Below are 13,313 nucleotides of genomic sequence, written 5' to 3'. Positions count from 1 at the left end.
TTACTCACTAAAGCTTTAAGTTTTTAAGTAGACTGTCCTATTTTCCATTATGACATCAGACATGGCCTGTCAAGGGATAGAATATTCTGAATTTTACTTCTTGGCCAGAACTCTGCCCCAGTTTGTGAATTTCTTCTTTACTCCCAGATAGAGTTACTATAACAACTTATATTCATACAGCACATCTTATTCTGAAGAATCCTACAGTGCTTTATGAACACACACAAACAAAAGTCACTTTGTCTACCACCGAAACGCAGACCCCACCGAGACTAAACCAGGACACAACAGGATTTGATCCCTATGGGCCACTGCAGGGGTGCAGAATCACTGGATCATAAGAATATTGCCTTCCCCACTGTAACACCTCCCCCACCCTGGAATGCAACCCAGGGCTATAGGTCGCTGTGGAGATGGCAGAGAAGACATTGCACCTGCTGTAGGGGCCCCCTGAACTAGTGATATTCCCAAAGGTGGTTACAATTGTCCTATGTCCCTTTGTGCCCCACTGATCTATGTTCAGAGGGAATCCTCACCTCTGTCGTAGTTTCCCTTTTCCTCTTTCCACAAGGTTGGGATTTACACAGAGGAGGGTAGGAGATAGCTGGGGATTGGGGTACACAGCCTGTTTTGGGTAAGAGAAGGGGCTGGGGTATGCATAATGTTTCCCCTCCATCCCCCCCTAACTTTTCCATGGGACTGCCGCAAAGGGGCCACAGGACCACACTGAATCAGGCCCAACAACTGTAGCCAGATGAAACTGCTGAAGGAATTTAGGTAGGCAACAACACAAAAAATCTAATTACCAGAGCTGGAATTGGGCCAGGCCACCTTCACTAACACCTCTATTCATGTAAAAAATGCCATGTGCTCCTTAATGACCGCCAATGATCAGGACCTCTGTTTTACATCTACAAAAGCCAGCATGTGCTGCAGCACCCTAAAACTGAATAAACAGAGAAAAAAATGTCCACAAATATTACTTCACATTCTTAAACAAATCCAAATTTGAACAGAAAGACTCAACCCAGTTTATCTTGAGCCGATAATATCTGAGCCCAAAAATAGGCCAACTGCAGACTCCAGGTATGGCAGTCAGGATCTGGTACTTTTTAAATACTCCAAACAATAAAAAAACCCAATAGCCTGCAGTATGTAACACTATTAGATGCAGGAAAATGGAAATAATAAACCTGAGTGTAAATAGCTATCTCATTCCAAAATTTAAAGCCTTTTCTGTACCTTTTGGTCCTGCTTCCAAACCCATTGAGATCAACAGGAGTATTTCCGTGGCCTTCAGTGGACTTTGGACCAGGTCTATAAGGTGCCACAGGACTCTGTCGCTTTTTACAGATCCAGACTAACACGGCTACCCCTCTGATAATAAATAAGGGCTAGATTATGCTGCTAGTCCATAGCAAAGCGTCTGACAAAGTGGGTATTCACCCATGAAAGCTCATGCTCCAATACTTCTGTTAGTCTATAAGGTGCCACAGGACTCTTTGTCCCTTATTTATTGTTACATACTGAGTTGAATTGAAAGGAGTCAAACATATTTACATAAAATTCTGGCAGATACTTGTTTAAAATGACAGATACATTTCTGTGGTCAAAACTTATTAGCGTAAAACAGCTTGGAGCCAACAGCATAGCTCCAATTTATGCCACCGATGAAGTTTGCGCTGGTGTTTTCAAAAAAAGGTATGTTATTTTCCAGTGCCAAGGAATACAGAAATCTCATGCACTGCTATGGAAATATAAGTGAAACAAGGCTGTTTCTGATCCATTAAGAGTTTCTTTTATATTGGTTACTACTTTGAAACACGTCTTCAGGCACTTTTGCAGGCTATAAAAATGGCCAAAATCTGTTCTTTCTTCAGACTGTGCAGTTCTAAAATCCAATCAAACCCAAACTTTCATATTGAAAAAGAAGATGCAGCTACACTTCGTTTCCGAAGTAGACTAGCATTTTGTCTACCTTCATGAAAAAACAAAGCTTGTAACAATGTTCTGTAATAGGTGGCTCTGGTGCTATTTGAACCATTTTTAATACCTGTAATTGTTGGAAAAAAGTTTTAAACCTAGTATTATGCTGGCAGAAGCTGGAAGCAGTACAGAAGCAATATACTTGGCTCTGGAACATAGCACCTCACTGTTGCTCTGCATTGACCCCCATGATTGAGCAAAGCGAAGTATTGATGGGATCTTAAATGGACTCCCATTCAGTCCTCCTCAGCCAATAAGGGCTGTTTCAAAGTGGAGCCCTAACTTCATATTTCCCTGCTTTCATTTCACCCTTAGCTGTGGGAATGAATTAAATTAGTTTTGCCCATATATTCTTGGCTTCGATAGCATGATCTTTTTGGTGGCCTTTATTAAACAGCTGTTGTAAGACTCCCTCAACTTTAGAATTTCAGCTAGTTACAATTCAGAAGACTTATGCTACTTTAACATGATCATGGTGCCACTCTTTTCTGCTAAATACACACCACTTATTTCATCTACAGGATCCCACTGTTTCAGTTATGGAACAGATCCATAAGATAACAATACAGATACAAAATATGCAACCAAGCAAGTTGATTTTGGCGCTTGGATTGTCAATGAAATTTATGCTTCATTAATGGATGTCTAATATATATAATACACAGTTTAGAATTGACCTCAATGTAGCCAGTGAGGCTGGTTGACTCCCTGAAAATATGATTACACGATGAGAGATTAGAGAGTTTTGCTTATTGTATTTGCCATTTCTAGGAAATTACTTTGTGTCTGTGTAGCTGTGTCAGCCTTCCTGTGTAAAGTTGTGGTTTTTTTTTAAATGTTATTAAATTTGAAAGTTAAACTACCAAAAATACAGGCAATGGCAGCACAATTTCCTTTCAGATCAGAGCCGGTGTTTCTCTAAAATCTTAGCAGGCTGGGTGTGCCATAATATCAATGCAGCTGAACATTCCACCTGCAGAATGAGCTCATTGTCTATGCATTACACTCACCCTCTGCCAGCCCAAGAAGTAAGACTTCTGGGGTTGGTGCTGAACCTGCTACTCCCCACAGTGGAGTACTAAGCTCTGCTACCAAGGTGTTAAATGCATTCCTGTTGCTGTTATTTCTCAGTACACACAGGACCACGTTAGAAAGTCAAAAAAATGTAATTAGAAGCAAAGAGTGAACAGAATGCAAGAAGACTTTTCCTTAAGTGTGAAAACTGCCACCAGGGCCATCCCTAGGGGACAGGGCAGGGTGGGGGCAGAAGTGATGGATTTGTCTCTTCCGAGACTGACCGCACAGCCAATTGCACCAGCCCCGTAGCGGTCGCCCTGATTCACCCTACCCAAGGGACAGCTCTGACTGCCACTTAAAGATGCTCTGAAATATGCATTGCACCTTGTCCTTCCCCACACACCAGAATCATCACCCCCTTTTGGGGGAAAAAAGAGTAAATAAAATCCAAGTGAAATGCATCTACCTTCATCCCAGCTCTACAGTCCATTCACCGCTGTTATTTTAACAGTGTAGTATTTCCATCTTCCATACCAAGAATCTTTTTAGAGGCTATAGCTCAAATGCCCCAGACTTTGGAGACCCCTACTGCAATTTGGAGTACCCATTCCATTGAGGGGCTGCAAAGCAACAGCATCCAGTCATCGGAGTGGTCACACCCCCTTCAGTGAACAACCTGGAAACTGCAGTTGAGGACCGGAGTGCTGTTCTTAATTAACTTGAGTACAACTAGTGAACAGGGAAGTGAAGTTCATGTAAAAGCATTTTGGCAGAGAGATTTAACTCAGGGTTTTACAGCTCTTACCAGGGAAAATGAAAAATGCTATTTGTGGTTATCTAGTTTTGTTTCTTAGAGTTGGAGTCTCAGGGCACCTCATGATTATCATTTGATAAAAAGCTAGGAAATGTACATTAGATAGATTACAATGTACATTAGCATCCTGCCTAAAGGGTTTCCCAAACATCAAGACAACAAAAGGAAGCAGTCAGAGTTTCCTGAGGTCCCATGTGGAACTTGAAAGTTCTCAGGTCGCTACTATCTATTTCAGCAAATATAGCAGACCAGTTACCACTGTAATGGTAACTTACTCCTTCCAGAGCCAGAGCTGAATTCCAAGCCACTGTTCTAGCACTGTACACTTTATAAACTAATATTGCTGTTCTATTTCTAACTGTTTATTGGTAGAGACTTAGTATAAGCTTTGCTATTCATTCTGTGTATTTTGCTAACCAATAGCTGACAGTAAACAAAAAGAAAAAGGAAGACTTCAAAAACAAACATTTCCTTTGGAACACATCACTGTATCTAGATGTTGTTGTACAGATGGCAGAAATGTAAATATAACATTGCCTTCATGCTAGTCAGGTAGGTCAAGCAATTCTTTGGGATAAAAAAGGGCCAGAGCGCCAGCTGGTGTAACTTGGTGTAGCTCCACTTGTTACAAAGGAGCAGCCCTAATTTTCACCTTCTGAAGATCTGTCTCTTTAAACTGTAATCATACAGTATGGCATTTTACTGTTAGCTTTATTGTAGCAAATAGTTTGAACAGCCATAGCTCATCATACAGTTCATCTCCAGACATTAATATTACTATTATGAGCAACATTAACAATTACTGTGTAAAAATCACTTTCAGCATTTTACTTTTTGATTAGTTGTTTTACATTTTGACCGGCTTCCCCAATAACTATTATGAAGATTCAATCAATAGCAAAAATATATTGTAAAATGCACCTGTGGCTTATTTAACATGCTTTGTGTCTTCTATTTAATTAGCATTATATAGAAAGTCTGGCAACTCCTACTTGGTCAACCAAAGTACCCAAGCCATAGAGTGAAGCTATAATGAGAAGCAAGTGTAAAATTCTGTGGTGGAGATAAAAACTGTTAATTCTACCTCCTATTCAGATATTTTCCTCAACGTTGGAAATTACTCCCACAGTTGTGCGCAATTAATATATTATCACACAAAGGAGTCTTCAAAGGGGCATTTAAATTGAACCCTCCCTTGCTAAATACCCATGAGAAGAATATAAAGCGCGAAGAAGTTCAATAAGGTTGACCCTATGACGGGGAGTTTCCCACGATGGGGAGAAGTTAGGAGTAATCTTTGCAGATGTCATGCTGCCCTTGAGCTGCCATCCTAAGCTTTTGAAAAAATCCCCTCCCTGAGGTGACTGCAGTTACTGTGCCCAAATTAATGCTGCTTCAAGAAATATCATCTTAAGAGAAAATATTCACCACCTCTGGGGGAAATGAAATGCCATAGTGAATGGCTCCTATGGTTTCTGTCCTCAGTTCTACCACTGAGTTCATTCACCATTGAGCTCCTGAAAAGGAGTTTCCACTTGGTTAGGGGAAGAATATAATGCTGAAGAAACATCCACTCCCTGCATCAATATTCTCCTGGGGAGAATCCATCTAAGCATGCCTCCACTCATGGAAGCAGAGAATACGATCACAGCCTGAGATACTTTCATAACATCAATATTGCCAGACCCAAGTGTTCAAAACTCATGAGTCAGGCCCCAACAAATCATGAGTGTGTTTGAAAATCATGAGCTTTTAAAAATATACTAAATGTTGTATTCTTTTTATTTGCTTTCCAGTTTGGGGGGCCTTTGATGTTCACTATTGTACAGTTTCTCTCTGCAACCATGAAGTCTAGAAAATGTTTAAAACGAAAGATGAGGGTCCCTTATATTCAAATGACCCCAGGAGCTGGGGCTTTGAGAAAAACACCAGCTATTGTGAGACTCACCAAAAAAAGGTCACAAGCATTGACAACACCGCAGCATTTAAATTATCAATATATAAGAATTCAGCGCTGGTGTCCAAAAGACAACCTACTTCCTCATGCCATATTCACAAGGTTTCCCTACCTGACATTGGAAGAGCACTCCAATCTGTACTAGAAATGAAATAAAAGTTAGTGAATACAGGCTTGATAGGTTCAGCTTGTGTTGGACATTGAGATATATAGATATATATAATCACCAACATATATATATATAGCCATGGTCACCTTTGTTGGTGACTTTACAATGAAGTTTTGGATCCCAAGCTAAAGGCTGTCACCAAGAATAATCTCATTGTAAAGGCCCCATGCAGTTGACTATTGTGACTAAGGCACTCAGTTAAGATTTAGTAATTATTTAACATTTCAGATTACTTAGGGTGTTTTAATACCAAAATTCTAAATTAGGTGAAAGAAAAAAATGTATAAGAGATATGTTCAATTTAAATAGAAAACAGAACACTGAATATGACAGCAAGATTCACAAGGTGGATGAGGTAATATCTTTTATTGGACCAATTTCTCTTGGTGAGAGAAACAAGCTTTCAAGCAGCTGTCACATTGCATCACTGTAAAGGAGCAGGTGTGCTGTATCTTCAAAGAAGGAATGCCTCATTCTCATGGGAAATTAATAAAATTTTGACTATCACATTAGGTTCTACCTCCACAATCTAAGGTGACGCATATTCCTCAGGTTCAAGTTCGTAACAAAATTGTAATGGCCGATTTTCTTTTCATATAGGTCTGGCAGAAAAGAAACTTTTTGCTGGTAAAGTTTAAAGATAATTGGTGGAGTGATAAGAACTCATCATTTGTAGAAAATGATCTGGATCACTTGTTGAGCTGGGTTCATTTGAATAGCATAAGTGAAATCCTAGTCCCATTGAAGTCAATGGTAGCTTTTCTATTGACATATGGCCTGGCTTTCCTCCATGTATTTTAACACAGCCAAATGTACAATCATAATCTAGGAACAATGAGAATGTAACAGAATGTGGGGTTGTATCCTGGAAAGTAGAGACTTTGAATGGGACTTAGAAGTTACGCTGAAAAACTGACTAGGGACTAGGAGTTCCCAAAGCCATTTAGCTAAGAAAGCTAATGAGATCTTTGGATGTATAAGCAAGAGCAGAGAGATAGTATTACCTCTATATGCAGCATTAACAAGACCATTACTAGAATACGGTCTCCAGTTTTGGTTTCTATATTTAAAAATGTTGCAAAATTATAAAGGACTAGAAAGAGTTTAAGTAGGATTTGAGGTTTAGAAAGCCATACCATGAGAGACTTCAGAGGCTCAATCTATTTAAACTTGTCCAATAGAAAGTTAGGAGGTGCCTTAATCACAATCCACAAGTATGTAAATAGAGAGAAGGTTTCTGATAGTACAGGGCTCTATAATTTAGCAAAGGCATAACAAGATTGCATAGCTGGAAGCTGAAGTTAGCCAATTCAGAATAGAAACGAGGCACATTTTTTTAAAATAACACTGTGTGGAATTAACCATTGGAGGAATTTAGGGATCTCACCTGAAGTCTTTAAATCAAGATCAGATGTCTCTCTAGAAGATATGCTCTAGCTCACCCAAAAATTATTGGTTTCCTGCAGGAATCAATCAGTGAAATGCTCTGGCCTGCATTATGCAGATTAAACTAAATGATCGCAATTGTCCCCTTCTAAACTTAATCTGCGGAACCATGGTGAAAATCAGGACTAATCTGACTGACATCAATGGAGTTACACTTAGTGTAAATGAAATCATATCCACTATTTTTTGAATGCTGGAAGAACAATCAGTACTAGTGAAAAGTTGTTCAAATTCATATGATGATAGCCTAAGAATGAAGTCCTCCCATCCCATTCTGAGTATAATAATGTTTGGACTCTGACAAATAAATTATATTAATTGCATTCATTCTAGCAACCACTTACACACCATTAGAGCTTGTGCATACAATCATGTTGCCATTAGTCAAATGGCAATGGTAATCAGCATTCTGTCTTCTAATTTGGCTTTCTTCATAATTTCTTGCTGTATGTCTCCCCCTGTGCCAGTCAGCTACAGTGGTTGAAATTAAGATGGGCAAAATTGTAACTAACAGGTCAACAGTACTCCCTATGGAGAATACTCTGATCATCAGGGCAGTGGTAATGAAGTGCAAAACAGCAGTGGTAAGGATCTGAATGGTGACCACCGAATGCAATGTCATGGCTTCCAAGCTGCTTTGCTGCCAATCCTGCCAGTCCTTCACCTTCCTAACCCAGGGGCGTGCTCACTCCTGAGGGATTGCCGCACACTGGTCCATGTGCGGTACACAGGAGTGAGGGAGGAGAGAAAGCTGCATAACCCTGGGTTTGTAATGTGGCATGGGGAAAGCAGTGCATGGCTTCTTGAAATCCACCTTCCTTCCCTTCTTCTCCCTAATCCAGTTGGTCAGAGGAGCCACTACACATCCAGGGCAAGCCGTTCAGGGAGCAGGTAGCTGGCCAAAACATTGTGTGTCTGTTTTCGCAATATTCAGTCCAGCTGAGAGTGCACATGTTCTGGGCTCACAGAGTCACCAATGATACCCCTTGAACTGGACTGAGCTGTCTTCTGAGTAGAGGGCTGGGGAATGGCCCAGGGGAGGGGCACAAAAAGCAAGATGAAGAGGGAAAGTGAATAAAAATGGAAAGCATAAGAAGTAAAATAAAGCATGAAGAGAAAAAGTAATAGGGACAGAAACAAAAAGAGAGAGTGGGCAGGAAAACAGAAGTGGCAACTCCTAAGGTGAGGTGGAAGAGATACAGGGTCAGGGGGTTCTTACAAAGGTCAGAACCATTGTATAAAGGACTAGGAATTTTACTGTCTGTCATACTCCAAGTCGACTTCAGTGAAGTGTTACTTAGTTTTCCTGGTATCAATACACCAGAAAGAAATCCCCAGATTATTAGAGGCAGAAAGCTCTTTTACATAACAGGAAAAAATAATTTTAAAGCAGAACATGAGGTCTTTTCAGTGATTATTCAGGTCATATGGATCTCTATTTTTGTCAAATAATTAACATTTTTCTCAGATCAAGGCAATAAAGCAAGAGATTAATAGATTGTCATGTTATTTTGCAAACAGGAAATGTGGTTTGTCCATTGACCACAGAGAGGCATGATTTTGAACAAACAGCACACAAAGGAGTGGGATCTCCCCACTATTTTGAATGTCTTCATTCCACAAACAAATATTGTTTGATGTAGTAACACCAAACTCCAGTACAATATTGTTTTAAATCTAACAGTTATTCATTTTGTTATAAATCCTTGTGTTCCTTCAAGTCAAGCCCTTTCATTTATGTTCATTCTCCCCCCTCTTGTGGTTCATTATAAAATCACAATTGTTACTTTCATTTACTTTCAAAAATGGTCCACACTTATGCTTTGGTTCAGAAAGGATGAGAAAGGGGCCCCATGATGGCTACCAAACCCAAGAAAAATGCTACTAACAACCTTAACAGACTCCAAATATAGCAGTGTAAATAATTAGCGTGTTATTCAGGCTAATTCCCATTCCTAATGTAAGTGTTCTTTATATTTTCCAATTGAAAGCAACAATTGCCATGATCATTATGGAATACATTTTTGAAAAGACAGTTTTACTGTAACTACTAATGGGATATCATGTGATATTGCCTGGGAAAGATTTTAGTACTATGTATCCTAAACCTTTTACCATACATTATAGGTTTTGAACCAGATCCTCAATTTGTGTAGGCTGTTGTAGCACCAAGAATCAATGTGATTTATACCAGCTGAGGATCTAACCCTTTATTTGTGCAAGTGGGTTGTTGCTCATGTTACACAGGGTTTGATCTGCAAGGGGCTCAGTACTCTAGCCTAATCCAGCAAAGTGTTTGAGTCTGAAAAGTATTAACTGAAAATGCACATAGCATCTTTGTATACATATTAGGAATGCATGTTTACTTTAAGGTCTGCAGTAAAAGTAAGTGTTTGCATGCCTCAAAATCAGCAGTGAATAGACATGAATTTGCATACACCCATGGGGATCTTAGTAAGAAAAACAATGTATTTTCTGTTTCATGATAAATCTGCACCAGGTCAGCTAAATAAGATGGATAGATTGATAGAAACCTGTCAGCTGAGCAAACCAGGAACACAATGCAGGTATGTCAGGACACGGTAACATGCGGGATTAAAACCTATTTATACAAGTCAGAAAACTGTCATGTCAGACCTTCGCACCTTAATGCTGATTGACAGCCAAACAGTTCCAATTCTGAACATAAGTTGGACTATCACGTTTGCAATCTGTTTCACCTGACATTCTCATATCTAGAAAAACAACATTTTAAGAAAGATCTCCCTTTACTGGAGAAACTGTTCCTATTTGGAATGTGATCTTTTTCACAAGGCTGAACTGCAGGTAGCAGGTTTAGGATATTACAACAACCCATATGCTCAGAGGTGCAAAACCACTGTTAAATCCCCATGTGGTTGCTCTTGTCTTGCCTTTGAGTCAGAAAATAGCAGGTTTGCATTTTGATGAATGACAGCAGAGCTGTTCCAAGAATAAGTGTTTTATTTTGGAAAATGGTGGATGGAAAATGCTTGGATCAGCAACCCAGTAGTTTTTACTAAAATAGGTACCATAGAAGGTAAAGTAGGGATGGGGGTGAGAACTAGATGGAAAAAAAACACATAACAAAAAAACTAAACAAACTGTTTTTAGATTATGCAAATTGAGAGAGTTTAAGAAAGCCAGTTTAAACAAACAGCATTAATTGGGGGGAAACTACTTTTTTGCATTTCTCCATTTGGACAAGGAAAGATCTGTTTCTTCTTGGTTCATAGTTGGTTTCTAGTCACTTTCAATCTAAGTAGTACGATGAAGTTGGAGTTTGGATTCACAGCTCTTCAGGAGGAATATTTAATCATTTTTTGCCCTTTAATTTTCTGAAAATATTCCTATTTAACATTCAATTATTGACAAACTTTCTCCCACTTCCTTAATGAAGCATCTCATTGAAGACATCTAAAACAAAATTAAACTAACAGGCCTACATTTTCAAAAGTGACAAGTGATCTTGGGTGCCTAACCTGACACCATAAGCAGGCTTGAAATTCAGAAAGTGATGAGCACCCAGTATGTGAAAATCAGGCCTCTTTAAAGATGTGTCAAATTGGATACCCAAAAAGCATTTTTAAAAACAGTCCACAGTACACATTTCCAAAACACACTCAACTCATGCATTAATCTTGTACTTCTCTTTTTTCTTTTTTCCTAATGCCCTCGCTGTTTGTCCAAGCAAGGGCATTAGGAAAAAAGAAAAATGAGAAGTGTCTCTTTAATTACTGTAGTAGTTCTAATAGATACATACATTCTAGGCTGCAGCGGAGTTTGACCCAACTGGATAACTGTGAGTCAAAATGCTGGGTATTCACCTAATAAAATCCCCAAAGAACCAGTGGTCACCCAACAAAATTAATATGCAGCAGGTTTAAAACAAATGTAAGGAAGTATTTCTTCACACAACGCACAGTCAGTCAATCTGTGGAACTCATTGCCAGGGGTTGTTGTGATTGCCAAAAGTATAACCAGGTTCCAAAAAAAAATTAGATAAGTTTATGAAGGATAGTCCCAGCCATGGGTATTAGCCAAGATGGTAGGGGCACAATCCCATGCTCTGGGTGTTCCTAAACTACCAGAAGCTGGGACTGGACCATAGGGAGTGGATCACTCAATAATTGCCCTGTTCCATTCATTCCTCTGAACCATCTGACACCAGCCACTGTTGGAAGACAGGATATTGGGCTAGATGGACCATTGGTCTGACTCAGAATGGCTTTTCTTACATTCTAAATCATGCAGTTCTATCTGTTCATACAAAGACTGGACATTTAATAGGTGTGGGAATGCCAGGTGAAACATATTCACTTTGAGCCAGTAGAACAATATTAAACAGAGCATGTAGTTAAGTGAACACACAGCCCTGCCTCATTACTTTTAATTGTGTGACAACCATTATATACAACTCAGTCATGTAAGTTATGGAAAATTATAAGATACTTTGTGCCTTTAGGCACAGCCCTGAGGCAAAGGTGGTGTATAAATGGCAACGGTAATTCAGATGCACCTCTGAGGCACAATTCTTCCTTGCTCTACAGGGAATTATTTGTTGATGGCCTACCTCAGCAGCAAGTGATGACACCCCTCACACTGATTCATACTGACCAGTTGCTGTGTGTGGGTCAGGGAGCATAGTCCCCCCTCCCATTCTGTGGCCCCACTCTGCACCTTCCCCACCCAACTGCTCCAGGGAGGGAGTAAGCAGACATGCAGTCCTCTGATTCCTGCACACCTGAACCCAAGGTTCAAGAATCCCACGTAAGGATGTAACGGGAGGTCTTACTCCCTTCCATGATACATAGTCCAAGTCACAATCTAGTCCCAAAATACTAAGGGATTAAGGTTAGAATATAGTTTTACTTAGAGCTGAGCAAATCATTGTCACTTAATACATTTCATGATGCATAAGTTTCACCTCTCTATCCAAAATTACTCAGTGAATTATTTAAATTTTTTCTTTTAACTAAGGGTTGCTATTCAAAGGCCAAGTGTTGACCCCATTAATCACTTAGTTTTGTTTCTGTTCCCCAGTCAGGTGAACATAACTCGTTCAATGAGCTTTGGAATGCAAATATTCAGAAAGCAAATTTAAATTTCACTTTTGTGAGAGTAGTCCATTATGAGAGCTTACTGTTTATTTTCTGACAGTATTCACACTATTAAAAACTTACTATAGGAGTTTGCACAGAAAATGATACCAACATAACCCAAAAAATGTCTGAAGCAGATTTGTTTAAAAATTTGCACAAGTATCAGTAGAAGCATTTTTGCATCATACATCCAGCTCTAGTCCTAAACCAAATACATCCTGCTAGCAGACTTGGAAATGCATGATGAAGTGTTTTAAATTTCCAGTAGATGTCAGCACACCTTCCCCAGCAAGTGCTTAAGTAAATCTATAAGAAGCTTTTAAAAAGCTGGTTGCAGTGTATCATACAGTGAGAATGCTAAGAGACTTATGTTGCTTTGGGTTGCATTTATTTGTTGTAGCAAATATTTTTCCAATAAAATCTGTTTTCTTGATTTGCAGTAGTGAATAAGCAACCTTATAGAAATCCTGTCAATAATGTTATCCAAACCCTGGCTGAGTTAGGGGTTTGAAAAGGGAAAAAAATGCAAAGAAATAATGATATCACTAACGCAAAACTATTATTTTATAAACCTTACAGTTCTACTTTTGTGATGTTTTCCAAGAATACGGAATTCAAAAAATTATTGGTTCTAAAATAAGGATCAGGTATAGACTGAAAGAGGTTTGATGAGACTAAATATAACAGGAACATATTTCACCAAGAACACACATACTACTAAAACAAACGACAAAATTGAGCTTTTGCCCTTTGAGATTTGCTGTTCAGCTTTGTTGTATCTGTATACAAAGTACAGAATGGGCC

Source organism: Mauremys reevesii, linkage group 4 (genome assembly GCF_016161935.1).
Source record: "Mauremys reevesii isolate NIE-2019 linkage group 4, ASM1616193v1, whole genome shotgun sequence".
NCBI classification, from domain to species: domain Eukaryota; kingdom Metazoa; phylum Chordata; order Testudines; family Geoemydidae; genus Mauremys; species Mauremys reevesii.
The sequence above is the reverse complement of the archived record's forward strand: the minus strand, read 5'-3'. Positions refer to the sequence as shown.